Below are 12,428 nucleotides of genomic sequence, written 5' to 3' on the forward strand. Positions count from 1 at the left end.
GCTGCGCATATAGTGACTACACCATCTACGTCCTATACTTCCAGCAAGTACCCTGGGGCTCTCCCTCACCTGTCAACACCACGGTTGACACTACTAGTCGACACCTCCTGCAGTTCTCAGATTGCACAGCTACCTGTATCTCTTCAGTGCGATATCCCTAGCGGCCCTGTGTCCAGAGGACCAGGGCAGGGGGCCGCGACCTGCCTGTCAGACGCAGCGAAGTCCAAAGTTCCTTGCGGGACTCCCTGGTGAATACCGCTGGCAGGTTAGACTCCGCGCCCCGGTTCCTGGTCTCCGTCAACACTCTGGTTCACTGTGCTCTGCACCCCAGTGCATGTCCATACTTAAAGCACCAGCGTTCTGCTATCCAGCGCCCTCCACTGGCCCACCACGGTCACAACCGGGAACACAGAAAGCCCCAGTGCTGACAGGACTGAAGAATAGCAGAGGTAGTACCATCATTCAAAGAAGGAAAAAGGGATGACCCAACAAAATATATACCTGTAAGCTTAACATAAATAGTGGCTAAACTATTCGAGGGAATATTAAGGGATGGTATCCAAAAACATTTGGAATTGCACATTATAATCAGTATTAACCAACATGGGTTTTTAAAAAATGGCTCGGGCCAAACAAATCTAATTAGCTTCTATAAGAAAGCTATCAACAATCTAGACAGTGGAAATGCTGTAGATGTGGTCTTCCTGGATTTTGCTAAGGCTATTGACACTGTATCACATAAGAGGCTAATAAATAAATTGGAGGAACTGGGCCTTGGGGTAAAAATTTGTAGATGGGTTGGAAATTTGTAACAGCACCCCTGTGATGGTGTGGTGTGATGGCCTACATGGCACTGCGATTGACGCATTCAGAGATCTTCATGAGCTTCTTCTGGGGAACCTGTGGCAGAACCCAAAAAGGACCCACAAAAGCAACACTACTACGGTTAGCAGCAACAGTAATTTATTTACTAACACACGGACTGGCAGCTGCAATATTTCAATAGGCTGCAAGTGACATAATACATACTCAACAAACAGGCAGTTACGGTAAAGCATAAAATAAAACAATTATCACTTCAATATTCTAACCTGCATCGGCTTTAACAGTTACAACTGACACTATGAAAAGACTATAAGACTCTATGGCTCTGTAGCCAATCTAAACGCTTCCACAACCTTTATGCAAATTAATTGCAAATCAATATACACTGTCACAGATAACCAGTCACTGGCTCAAAACAATAGTCCACCGCCGACAGGTCCTCAAACATATACAGCCCCTATAATAGTGTGCAAAATTATTTACAAACTCAGAGGGAATGGTTGAGGGTGAACGGTCCTCAGGGAGAGGGCAGGCAGGTTCCCTGCCTTAGGGCAACCTCCTGTTTGTAAATTCAAAACAAGTTGCAGGGGTAGAAAGTCTGCAGAGGGTTTTCAGCCTGATGGGAGCAGGGCTATAGGTGAGGGTCAGCAATGAGGGTCAGTCCTGCGGGGATAGCAGGTTGCAGGGGGCGTGGGTAACAGAGATGCCCCTTATGTAGTGGACCTCCTGGGGTGAGGGCAAACCCTGGGTACCTGTGCATACAGCTGCAGATGCCAGCTTCTGCCAGTAGCGACCCTTCGGGCTCCTCCACTTGATGGGCTCTTGTTCCTGGGGTTACTGCTCCAACTGGGTCTCAGACAGTGGCTCTCTCCTGGTGCTGCTGTGGCTCTGTGGCGCTGGATCCCAGGCGGGCTGTCCCTGCCTGTCAATCACCACTGGGCCCATTGGTTTACTTGCTGCCAGCTGCCCAGGCTGCTCCAGGCGCTCCCAAGCTGCATGCTCTCAGTTGCAGAAAAGTCCTCTCTCCATTGCCTGGACACCACTCCCGTCCTCTTCTCATGCGCCGCCAACCTCGCTTCTCCACGTGGGACTTCTCTCAGCTCACGCTGCCTTCTTCCTCTCTTGCGGCTCTCTTCATGTGAATTGGAAAAGGATCTAGGACTTCAAACTGGGTTTTAGTGCTCAATTTAACGTAGCTACTTAAAAGGCTAATAGGATACTAGCCTGCCTAAAAAGAGGTATGGGGGAAATTTACTAAGAATACAAATACAAAATTTCGTATTCGTATTCTTAATATGAATGACTATGACTGCATACAGCTGTTTCAGCCGTATGCAAAGTTGTGTTCTGGAGGGGAATGTACAAAGCAGTCAAACATGACTGCTTTGTAACCCTCCGATGTCATAATGATTCGTATTAGCGGCCGTATATACGGCCACTAATACGAATTCGTGCAGGCAGTCTGCACGGATCAGTGAGATCTGTGCAGGCTGCAATGTGTAAAAAAATATGGTAAAATAAATAAATAAATGAAAAAAAAAAAAAACGGCGTGGTGTCCCACCCACAGCCGTAACCAGCACCAGGCTGAAAGCCGGGGCTGGTAATAAAAAATCAGGAATCCCGGCAAATTTTTTAAAACCAGCCCCAGGCTCCAGGTCCGGGCTGGTTCCCAAAATACAGGGGACAAAATGACTAGGGGTCCCCCGTATTTTAAAAACCAGCCCCAGGTCAAACCAGCCAGCAGGGTAATGCCACAGCTGGGGGGAGAATTTTTATACAAGTCCCTCCGGCCAAAGCATTCACCCTACCGACCAGTCAGCCTGGCCAGGGGCCCTCGGGGAGTGGGGACCCCCCCCAATAAAGGGGTCCCCCCCTCCAGGACTTACCTGACCAGGCTGAAGCCTGGTGCTGTCCCCGGTGACCCTGGAGTGGTGGCCACCGGGCTGATCTTTGTGTAAAAAAAAGATAACTATTATTTAATACTGTGGAACTATGAGTCCCAGCAAGCCTCCCCCGCAAGCTGGGACTTGGAGAACCACAAGTCCCAGCATGTGGGGCATTAAAGGGCCAGCTGGCACTTGCAGTTCCACACTATGAAAAATAGTAAAATAAACACACTGACACACAAGAAAAATAAAACTTTAATACATCCAAAGCCCACACATACTGATACTTACCTATTTTGAGCCCGTCGGTAGGTCCCTGGGTCCGGGGTCCGGTGCTCCTGGGTCCGGGCCTCCATGGTCCAGGTCCGGGGTCCGGCGCTCCAGGGTCTGGGACTCCAAGGTCTGGGGTCCGGGGCTCCATGGTCCAGGGTCCGGTGCTTTGGTTCCTGGGTCCTTGGTTACGGGCTGGTCCGGGGCTCCAGGGCTGAAGAGTCCGGGGTCCTGGATCTGAAGAAATACATAGGGGGGGCTTGTGGAAGGAAATCCAACTCACCAAGGTCCTCCAGCAAAGATCACGTCCTCTTCTGTCCGAAGTAGTCCAGGTCTTCTGAAAATAACAAACACCGGCGATTCTGGCCGGTACCCGACACAGATTGAGGAGAGACGCAGAGATGTTTCATCTTCCGCGCCTCTCCTCCGAATGATTCTATTGGCCGCCTAGCGGCCAATCAGGAGCCAACTTTCTCGGCTCCTGATTGGCCGCTAGGCAGCCAATAGAATCATTCGGAGGAGAGACGCGGAGAGGAGAGGTTCAGTAAGGGATGAAGCAAATAGATCATGCACTTTAATAACGAAGGTTGAACTTGATGGACGCAAGTCTCTATTCAGCCTTAACTACTATGTAACTATGAAAAGCTGTAAAATCACTAGTGGCTCCAAAAAAAGAAAATATGCATACTATAGAATATACAAGTGGCCATTCGGTGACTGACAGTACATGGTTCAGTGACAAGGACTTTGAGTCAGAATTTGCAGAAGTTCTATAATAGCCTAAAACAGTAAACAAACTCCATGACCTATAGTCTGGAGTTTGAGGCAGTATGATTTTACACAGAACATTTCTGTTCTGGAATCACGTGCCTTCATTGCCATTAAAATGCATATTGTAACATACAGCACTCCCTGAGCCTGTGTGACATGGGTAACAAAGGGTTAATTAAAAATAAAACCACCTGGTTAGTCTTCCCACTTAAAATCACAATTTTACTATACTCAGTATTACTATACTGCCACCAAGGTTTAACTCCAAAGCTAACAATTTGTAGAAGCTAAATTAAACCATACCTCCCAACTGTCCTGGTAATGGTGGAACAGTGCTGCTTTTCAGGCACATGTCATACTGTCCTGCAGTCTATAGTCTCCTGTGCAAAGAGGGAGGTTGGAAGGCAGCTTGCCAACAGTCGCTCTACTTAGCAGAGCAAGTGGTGAGTAGATGTCCTGCCCTTTAAAACAGGGAATTTTTAGTGGAGTGAGGACAAGGGCAGGGCTGGATTAAGGGCCTAATGGGCCTGGAGTTGAAAATGTTAAAAGGACCGGTTCTTGTGTAGTTTCACAGCGCCAGCCCCGCAAGGGGACTCAGACGCACGGCGCCATGCTGGCGCCGTGTAACTACACAAGTACCAAAGGACCTATTATGAGAAATGGGGGAGGTGAGGCCAATGTTACAGTATGTAGGCATGTAGAACCCAAACACTATAAGCCCCAATGCTTTCCTAAATAAAGAATAGTATAAAAATTGCATAAATGTGTAAAAGAGGAATGCAATTTTAATACTTCTGATTTATAGCCAACCATGCGGACAGCTGGTGATCATCATGATGTTGGGACTATATTATGTGGAGGCCTGGAGCTGCAGCTCCTTCCACCTCATTTTTAATCTGAGCCTGGACAATGTGCATTCCCAGCAGCTCCTCCTGGAGAACTGTAGATGCCCCCAGTTATGCCAAAATAGGGATAGGCTTGTGGGTATGGCATTTCCCATGAGGCTACATCCCTAGCCACAAAGACACATCCTGTTTTTAGGTGTACACATCTTTAGTATGCAAAGGTCCATCCTTCTGTATTAAATATGTTAAAACCTAAATTAAGCAATCCCTTACATTTATGTATCCATAGCATATTGATCCCTTAACGGAGGGGTTTCCGAACTGTTTGAATCACAGCACCCCAAAGCATCAGAATTTCTTTTGCGGCACCCCTAGGCTAAAGGTTTATCATTAAGAAAGTCAGAAACAAATATTAAGTTAAATAAATTGTGTTTATAACTCATCCTTAGGATCAGTTATGTGGTAATGTACAGAATTCACTACTGTCTGTCCCCAATCTGACCATTTTATTGGATGTAAATAACTTAAATTGGTCCTGGACTACCAACCTAGGGCACTCCTGCAAGTCCCCCAAGGCACACCAGGGTGCCACGGTACACAGTTTGGGAACCACTGCCTTAATGACATATAGGGGATTTAGTAATAAGACTCCACCAGAATTGATATTGAAGAAACCACCAGAATTGATATTGCATATTTATATATTAAGTATTTATAACACAATTGTAACATAGGGCCTTATTCTGGTTGGTGCGGCTGGGCCGTACGCGTGCGTTCCGGGGTTTTTAATGATCTGCGCATGCGTACCATCTCCAATGCGCAGGCGCGAACACTCCACAATGCTTAAGGACATGTCTCTCCGTGCGAAAAAACCTGTACGCGAGAGTACGGTCATTGGGGGCGGCATAGGGGCGTGTTGAGGGGAGCGGCCGAAATAATGAGGGAAAATGGGCGTAAACATGGGCGTACACGGGGGTGTGCACCAAAAATGAACGGTGCTACTAACGGGGCTAAAGCACCGTTCATTTCGGACACAAAACAGGCGGCCGCCAACCGCCACCTCAGACCACCCCTACAGATACCGCATGACAGCGTGCGCCTGGGTTTGCTAATTTACGCTGATTACTACTCAAACACATACACCTGAATGTAATAAGCAATGCTGCAGTCTATTAAGTCCAAACCATTATTTCAGTACCTGCAAGCCACACACAGCACTGAAACACCTTGGAAGCTTATCTTTCTATACTTCTCGACATTTAAAGGTTTGTTTCATTTAAGCTAAGAATCTTTTTAAGACCTGCTTATATATGCTAAGTTAGGTATTTGTTAAACAGTTATACACATTCACTACGTGCTTTCATAGACTTTACACAGTAGCACACTCAATCTACACAAGTCGACATGTGTCAACGTGTTCACTCTAATACAAACATAGGTTTCTTATTTATGATACAATAACATAAACCACATCTAACACCTACAAAGGATGTTTCAGCAATGTTTTAAGCCCATGCCCACTATTTTGCACACAATCTTTGTATAGTACCCAAAATACCGAACTGTACCACTTTCTGATCTGCTATGAATTGGATTTTACTACACTCTGGATGTAAGATGCCACCAATCACATTATTGCACTCACATCTCTCTAACAAAGGATTCCTACATCTGCTTATGACACTGTAAACTCATATATATTTAAATAGTTAAACATGTTTGTTCACAAGCAATTTTATCATGTTTGGCCGATTCACACATCTTTTTTTAGGGAGGACACATATGCATTCCTACACAAATGTCCCTTTTGACCCTTGTTTGTCTACCTCACCCACTCCATGAGGAAATCATTGTTCTGGACCTGCTTTTACCTACTAATGTAGGAGCTACCTCACCTGCACACAAACTGCTTTCTCGCCTATTAAGTTGCTCTGCACATGTGCTGACACAAACTAATTAGCAGGGAAAAGTTGGATATGAACATGTGAATGGCCATGGAGAGGGTTACACATGGGAAACTTCTACCACACTTCAAGAAATGCTCCAAAATACCCTGGTCAGTAAGTACACATAAATGTATTATTTGTTTCACACAAGAAATTACACATACAACAATTGTGTTGTAATTGGGAAAATAAATGTATTTGCTGTTCAGCATCACAGCTTATTTGCCACTTTAATGTCATAAATAAAAATAAAATATAAAATATACACAAAAATAAAAATCAGCCAGAACAAGAGGTTGCATATCTCCAAACATGTGTTACCCTGCAAATGCAATGGTGAAAGAAATGTGGACACCAGAATACGTACTGCAACAACCAGGGTGAATACTAAGCATGATACACACCACCAAAAATGTATCCTGCATTTCTAGAGGTCAAAATAAGAACTTTAATGCCCATGGCACGAAAATGGATTGATGGCCAACTCAGGAAGTGGATGTCCAGTGCAATTTAAACATTTGGGGTCCAACCACAGAGGAAGTGAACCAGGTGTCATTATTTTGGCCCTTTTTTCCCCTTTTTAGATGGGGCCTTGGGGACAGGGGCCTTTGGCTCTGATGGCTTGCGCGGCCTTCCCCTACTGGACACAGGAGGGTCAGCAGAGGTGGAAGGTTGGGGAGCAGCTTGGGGTGGGCCAGCAGATAGGGAATTGTCCCTTAGGGACCTGGCGGTGGTGAGCAGCTCCACCAGAATGTCATTCTGGTGGCTGAATTGCTGGACAATGCTTTGCATGCCAGCCGCCAGAGTGTCATTGATGCGGTTTAAAGCCTCACACTGCTGCCTCTTTGTGGGCTTCCAATCTGCCAGAAATCCCATAACCTTCTGCTGACAGACCGCAGACTCCTCCCCTCGCTGCTCCATCCTCTCCAGTATCACCTTCCACCTGGCATCCCATGTGTCCTGTGGCTGGGGGTGTCGTTTTGGTGGAGGCTGGACCACTTGCTCCACCTGTGGCTCTGCAGAGGAAGATGCTGCCGGTTCATCCTGTGTTTCTGCTTCTTCTAGGATAATAATTGAAAACAATGTCACCATCACATACGCACTAAAAAATATCTTTCCAAATACAATGCATTACTGTGACTTACCTTCAAAAGCAGCAGCAAAGACCTCCACCGGGAGCTCACTATCCACATTGGATATCCCCCTGACCTCGGCCACATCAATAACATCCAAGGCGTCCTGCTCCAGGGGGGTATATTCCAAATGATCTGGCATAGGCCCCCTCCCGGTGGACATGCTGTGGTTGTACCAGTCAGTCATCTTCCTCTTCAGTGTAGTTTTGAAGTCTGACCACCTACAAGTTAAAAAATACAAATATCACCATGAGATATGTGCACCACTGTGCTAGTGAACATCATGACTACGTTACATTTCCTAGTGTGGGTGATCTTATGTTTTTTAGCCATATGTTTCCCACACACACATTAATGACTCCATTATGAGGCCTTTCAGTGTCTCATCTCATTCATTAGGCCACTAAATGCACATACATAGATCACTATGCAGAAATGACATCATCCATGGCCAAATTATGCACCTCCACCTGGTGTGAAACTACACATTCCACCATAGCTTGAAAGTGTGGTTATTATGGAGTAATTTAAGTATGGGAAGGCATACTGGGATGTGTAGTTTCTCACCAGCTACATGTGCACAGTTTGGTCATTCTTGTTTCAGTAGCATCATATGGAACATGTTACAACAACTCTTTTTCAACAACACACTTTCTGTTGTCCCATCACATACTTCACATTAGCAGAACTGTGCCCATAACCTCACATCACACCAATGGTGCATGTTTCATATATAAATGTGGGTTATTAGACATGGTTGTGTTCACATGTGACATTGAAGTGTAGCACTATCTACAAACACACCTTTCTATTATTCTCAAAACATACATGTAACATATGTACACACATATGACATTATCAGGGGGAGAAACACACTTGCCTTTTCTTCACTGCTAGCCAATCTCTGACCACTGGTGACACCTGGTTCACTTCCTCTGTGATCTTGTCCCAAAGGTTTCTCTTTGCACTGGCACCCGGCTTCCTGGTTGGCAATTCGATCCATTCGCGTGCCCTGGGCACTAAAATTCTCAATTCTGCCTCTACAAAGGCAGGGTTTCTCTTTTTGGTGGTGGTATCCTGCTCAGTCCTCGCCCTAGATGTTGCAGCTGGTTTTCTGGTGGCCCCAGTTCTCTCACCATGCACCTGCTGGGTCACACCTGTTTGGAGAGATGCAACCTCTTGTTCTGGCTGGTTGCTTGGCCCTTGTGTAGCTGGTGGCATTGCAGTAGTGGCTGTTAGTGAGGGCCCTTGCTCTTGGGTCCTCCTTGTCCTCTCCTGCTCCCTGTGCCTCAACCTTTCAAGCAAGGATTCTGCTCTTGCTCTCTGTAGAGCGTCCTCAGCTGCGGAATCATCTGAGCTAGACATGTTTGCAGCAATTCTGGCCTGCATCTGCCTGAATATTTATATGGTAATCTCCCGCCATGAACAAGGGGGCGTATATTTTTCCCGCAATGTAGTAGCTAATTTACGCCGATATTTCCCGGCGATAATTCCCGCTTAAATTACGCAGGTCTCAACGCACCTGAACATTCACCTGTACATGCACATACACAGGTTGTGGACCATTGTGTGCTACATGGTGAAATGTGTGCACCTGTCATTCCAATGATAAGTGTTGTCAGGTGGTATCTGTTGGAGTTTGTGTATGCTTTCTGAATCACATTTAAAAACATCACGTTATAATGCTTTCCTTACATATGTAATGAGTATGAAATTGTCATACACCAACATGTTGTATTGTGCCTTTTTAGCAGTGTATTTATTAGTAGACGGTTGCGTGTATTATTTTCAGCACACTGTATATACAGTACGTCTCTCCATGGAAATCGTTGTATTGTGCCTTTTTTAGCAGCGTATTTATTAGTAGACGGCTGCGTGTATTATTTTCAGCACACTGTATATACAGTACGGCTCTCTATAAATTGAAAGCATACTGTTGGTTATGGTGTGTGTATATCAGAACGGTCCGTGTAAGTTTCTATTCGCATCCAGTTTGTTAATGTAAGAAGGATTAATAAAGTTAATACTAAACAAACAAGTTTTTAGACCAATCAGCAAGCACCAAAAGTTATATATGTACCTGCAATTAATAACTGCGCCATTGCCAATATGTCTTCAACCAGGGCTAACGCCTTTTCGAACCAGGAGCTGGTGGCCCTGGTTGAGGTGATGGACAGGCGCCTGGGGTCCAGGGGCCCATATGTGTCCAACATGGACAAGCGGCGGGCATATAATGCTGCCCGCCGGCTAATATATGCCCGGACCAGCGTCCGCAGAAGCCTGGCCCAAGTGGAGCGGTGCTGGTCTGACCTGCGCCGGCGGCAGCCAGTGATGCTATGCTCAATTCGCTGCCATATTGCCCGGTGTAAGTTTTTATTTACTGCGTTTTTTAGCACTGATTTCTGTACTTTTTATAAATATGTTCATGGGTATGTGGGTGTATAGGGGTGTATAGGGGGTGTATAAGGGGTGTATAGGGGTGTATAAGGGGTGTATAAGGGGTGTATAGGGGTGTATAGGGGTGTATAGGGGTGTATAGGGGGTGTATAGGGGGTGTATAAGGGGAGTATAAGGGGTGTATAGGGGGTGTATAAGGGGTGTATAAGGGGTGTATAAGGGGTGTATAGGGGGTGTATAAGGGGTGTATAAGGGGTGTATAGGGGGTGTATAAGGGGTGTATAAGGGGTGTATAGGGGTGTATAGGGGGTGTATAAGGGGTGTATAGGGGTGTATAGGGGGTGTATAAGGGGTGTATAAGGGGTGTATAAGGGGTGTATAGGGTTGTATAGGGGGTGTATAAGGGGTGTATAGGGGGTGTATAAGGGGTGTATAGGGGTGTATAAGGGGTGTATAGGGGGGGTATATGTAGTCGCTCTGTTTTTGGGTGTAGCATATCAATTAGTTAGCATGATAAATGTATGAAATATAACAGAAATGATAATTTGTAAGGTTATGAGCATGACTAATGTGAATTTTTCATTCCCCCATTTTTATGAAACCCAACCTTCGCTTTCTATGCCATCAACATGAACATTTCAGCACGCGCAAGGGCACGCATGGAAGCCCGGGAGGAGGCAGCCCGGGAGGAGGCAGCCCGGGAGGAGGCAGCCCGGGAGGAGGAAGCCTGGGAGGAGGAAGAGGAGGAGGAAGAGGAGGAGGAAGAGGAGGAGGAAGAGGAGGAGACATTGGGACCTGCTGGTGACCACCCCATTTCTACATCCCCTTCCACCAGCCACTCCCCTACCCCCACCCCACCCCTACCCCCACCCCCACCCCTACCCCCACCCCTACCCCCACCCACACCCCTACACCCACCCCCACCCCTACCCCCACCCACACCCCTACACGCACCAACACCCCCTCCCCACCCCATTTCCAACCCCCCTACACCTCCCCACCACCCACCCCCAAACCTCTCCAATCCCCACTCCAACCCACTACCTGTTTCCCAAGTCCATTCCCATCCCCCTTGCTCCTGACCCCCCCAACCACTGGACACCCAACCAGCGGCGAGCAGGATGGCTCAACTAACCGTAAGTAAATAATGTGTCTGTCACACTCAGCCGCGGCGGTGCGCGGCGGGCATATTACTCACCCGTCCGCGCCCGCCGTCGGCTAGCGTGTAGTGGTCTCCGGGTCAGCGGCAGCGGGCAGCGGCAGTCTGGTGGGCAGCAGGCAGCGTGGGACACCGACAGGTGTAGCAGTGTGTGCTGTAATGGCGCCGGGAGGCCAGCGCCGCCATCTTGGTTAAGGGCAAAATAGCAGATTGGCCCAGGTCTGAGGTTTCCTCCCATACTGACCTGACAGCCAATGGCAGCCGCCCTCTTGGGATATAGGGGATCTGCCTAGGGCTGTTCAGCGTCAGTGCAAAGAGTCTCCAGAGGCGTTCACAGCTCCCAGCTGACTCCGGCTCTCTGACTCACCTCTCCTGACCTTGGTGCCTTGCTCGTGCTCTGTGTTGGTCTAGGTTACTGCTTAACCCCATCGCTGCCAGTTCTCTCCACAGTCTGGCCTCTGCCTGTATCCCTGAGCTTCCTGGCCTAGCCCTTCAAGTCTCCTGCTTCCAAGCAATTCTCCAATCTTCATTCATCATTCATCTTCTTCCAGTCTTCAAGGATCCTTCATTTACCATCAAGTACATTCTCTTTCCGGATCCTCTTATTCTTCAAGACCCCAGCCTGCCGTCCTATGCTATTTGAACTGTCATTATTCAAATGAACTTTCTCCTTCTAAAGTGCCTTGCTGGCTCAAGTATTGTTTATCACTAACATGCCACTTTAAGAAAGTATTCAAGTGTGTATTGTTTCCATTTATGAATTCTATTATTAAACCTGCACGATTTAATCCTTCATCCTCTGGTCCGTCTCCAGTTGCTACACACCACACGACTTCATCCAGCCCTTCAGTTGTGACAGTTTGCACTGACCCGATGGAGTCGGGTGAAGTACAGGCTTCCATGGCGGACGTCTTTCAAGGTATCGTGGCTCGTCTTTAACAAGTGGAAACTACCCAACGCCAAGTGGCTCAATTTCTTCAGGCCTTGTCCCCGCCCCAGGCGGCTCCCTCAGTGTCGGTGGCTCCAGCACCAGAGATTCCAGTTCCTGTTTCCACACCAGGATCCGTAGTTCCTCATCACATGCAACTCCCTACTCCCAGCAAGTATGATGGTTCGCCAAAGGCATGCCGTGGGTTCCTGAACCAATGTGATGTCCACTTCACATTGCAGTCATCTCACTTCCCAACCTCCAAGG

Source organism: Crinia signifera, chromosome 5 (assembly GCF_055691185.1).
Source record: "Crinia signifera chromosome 5, ASM5569118v1, whole genome shotgun sequence".
Lineage (NCBI taxonomy): Eukaryota > Metazoa > Chordata > Amphibia > Anura > Myobatrachidae > Crinia > Crinia signifera.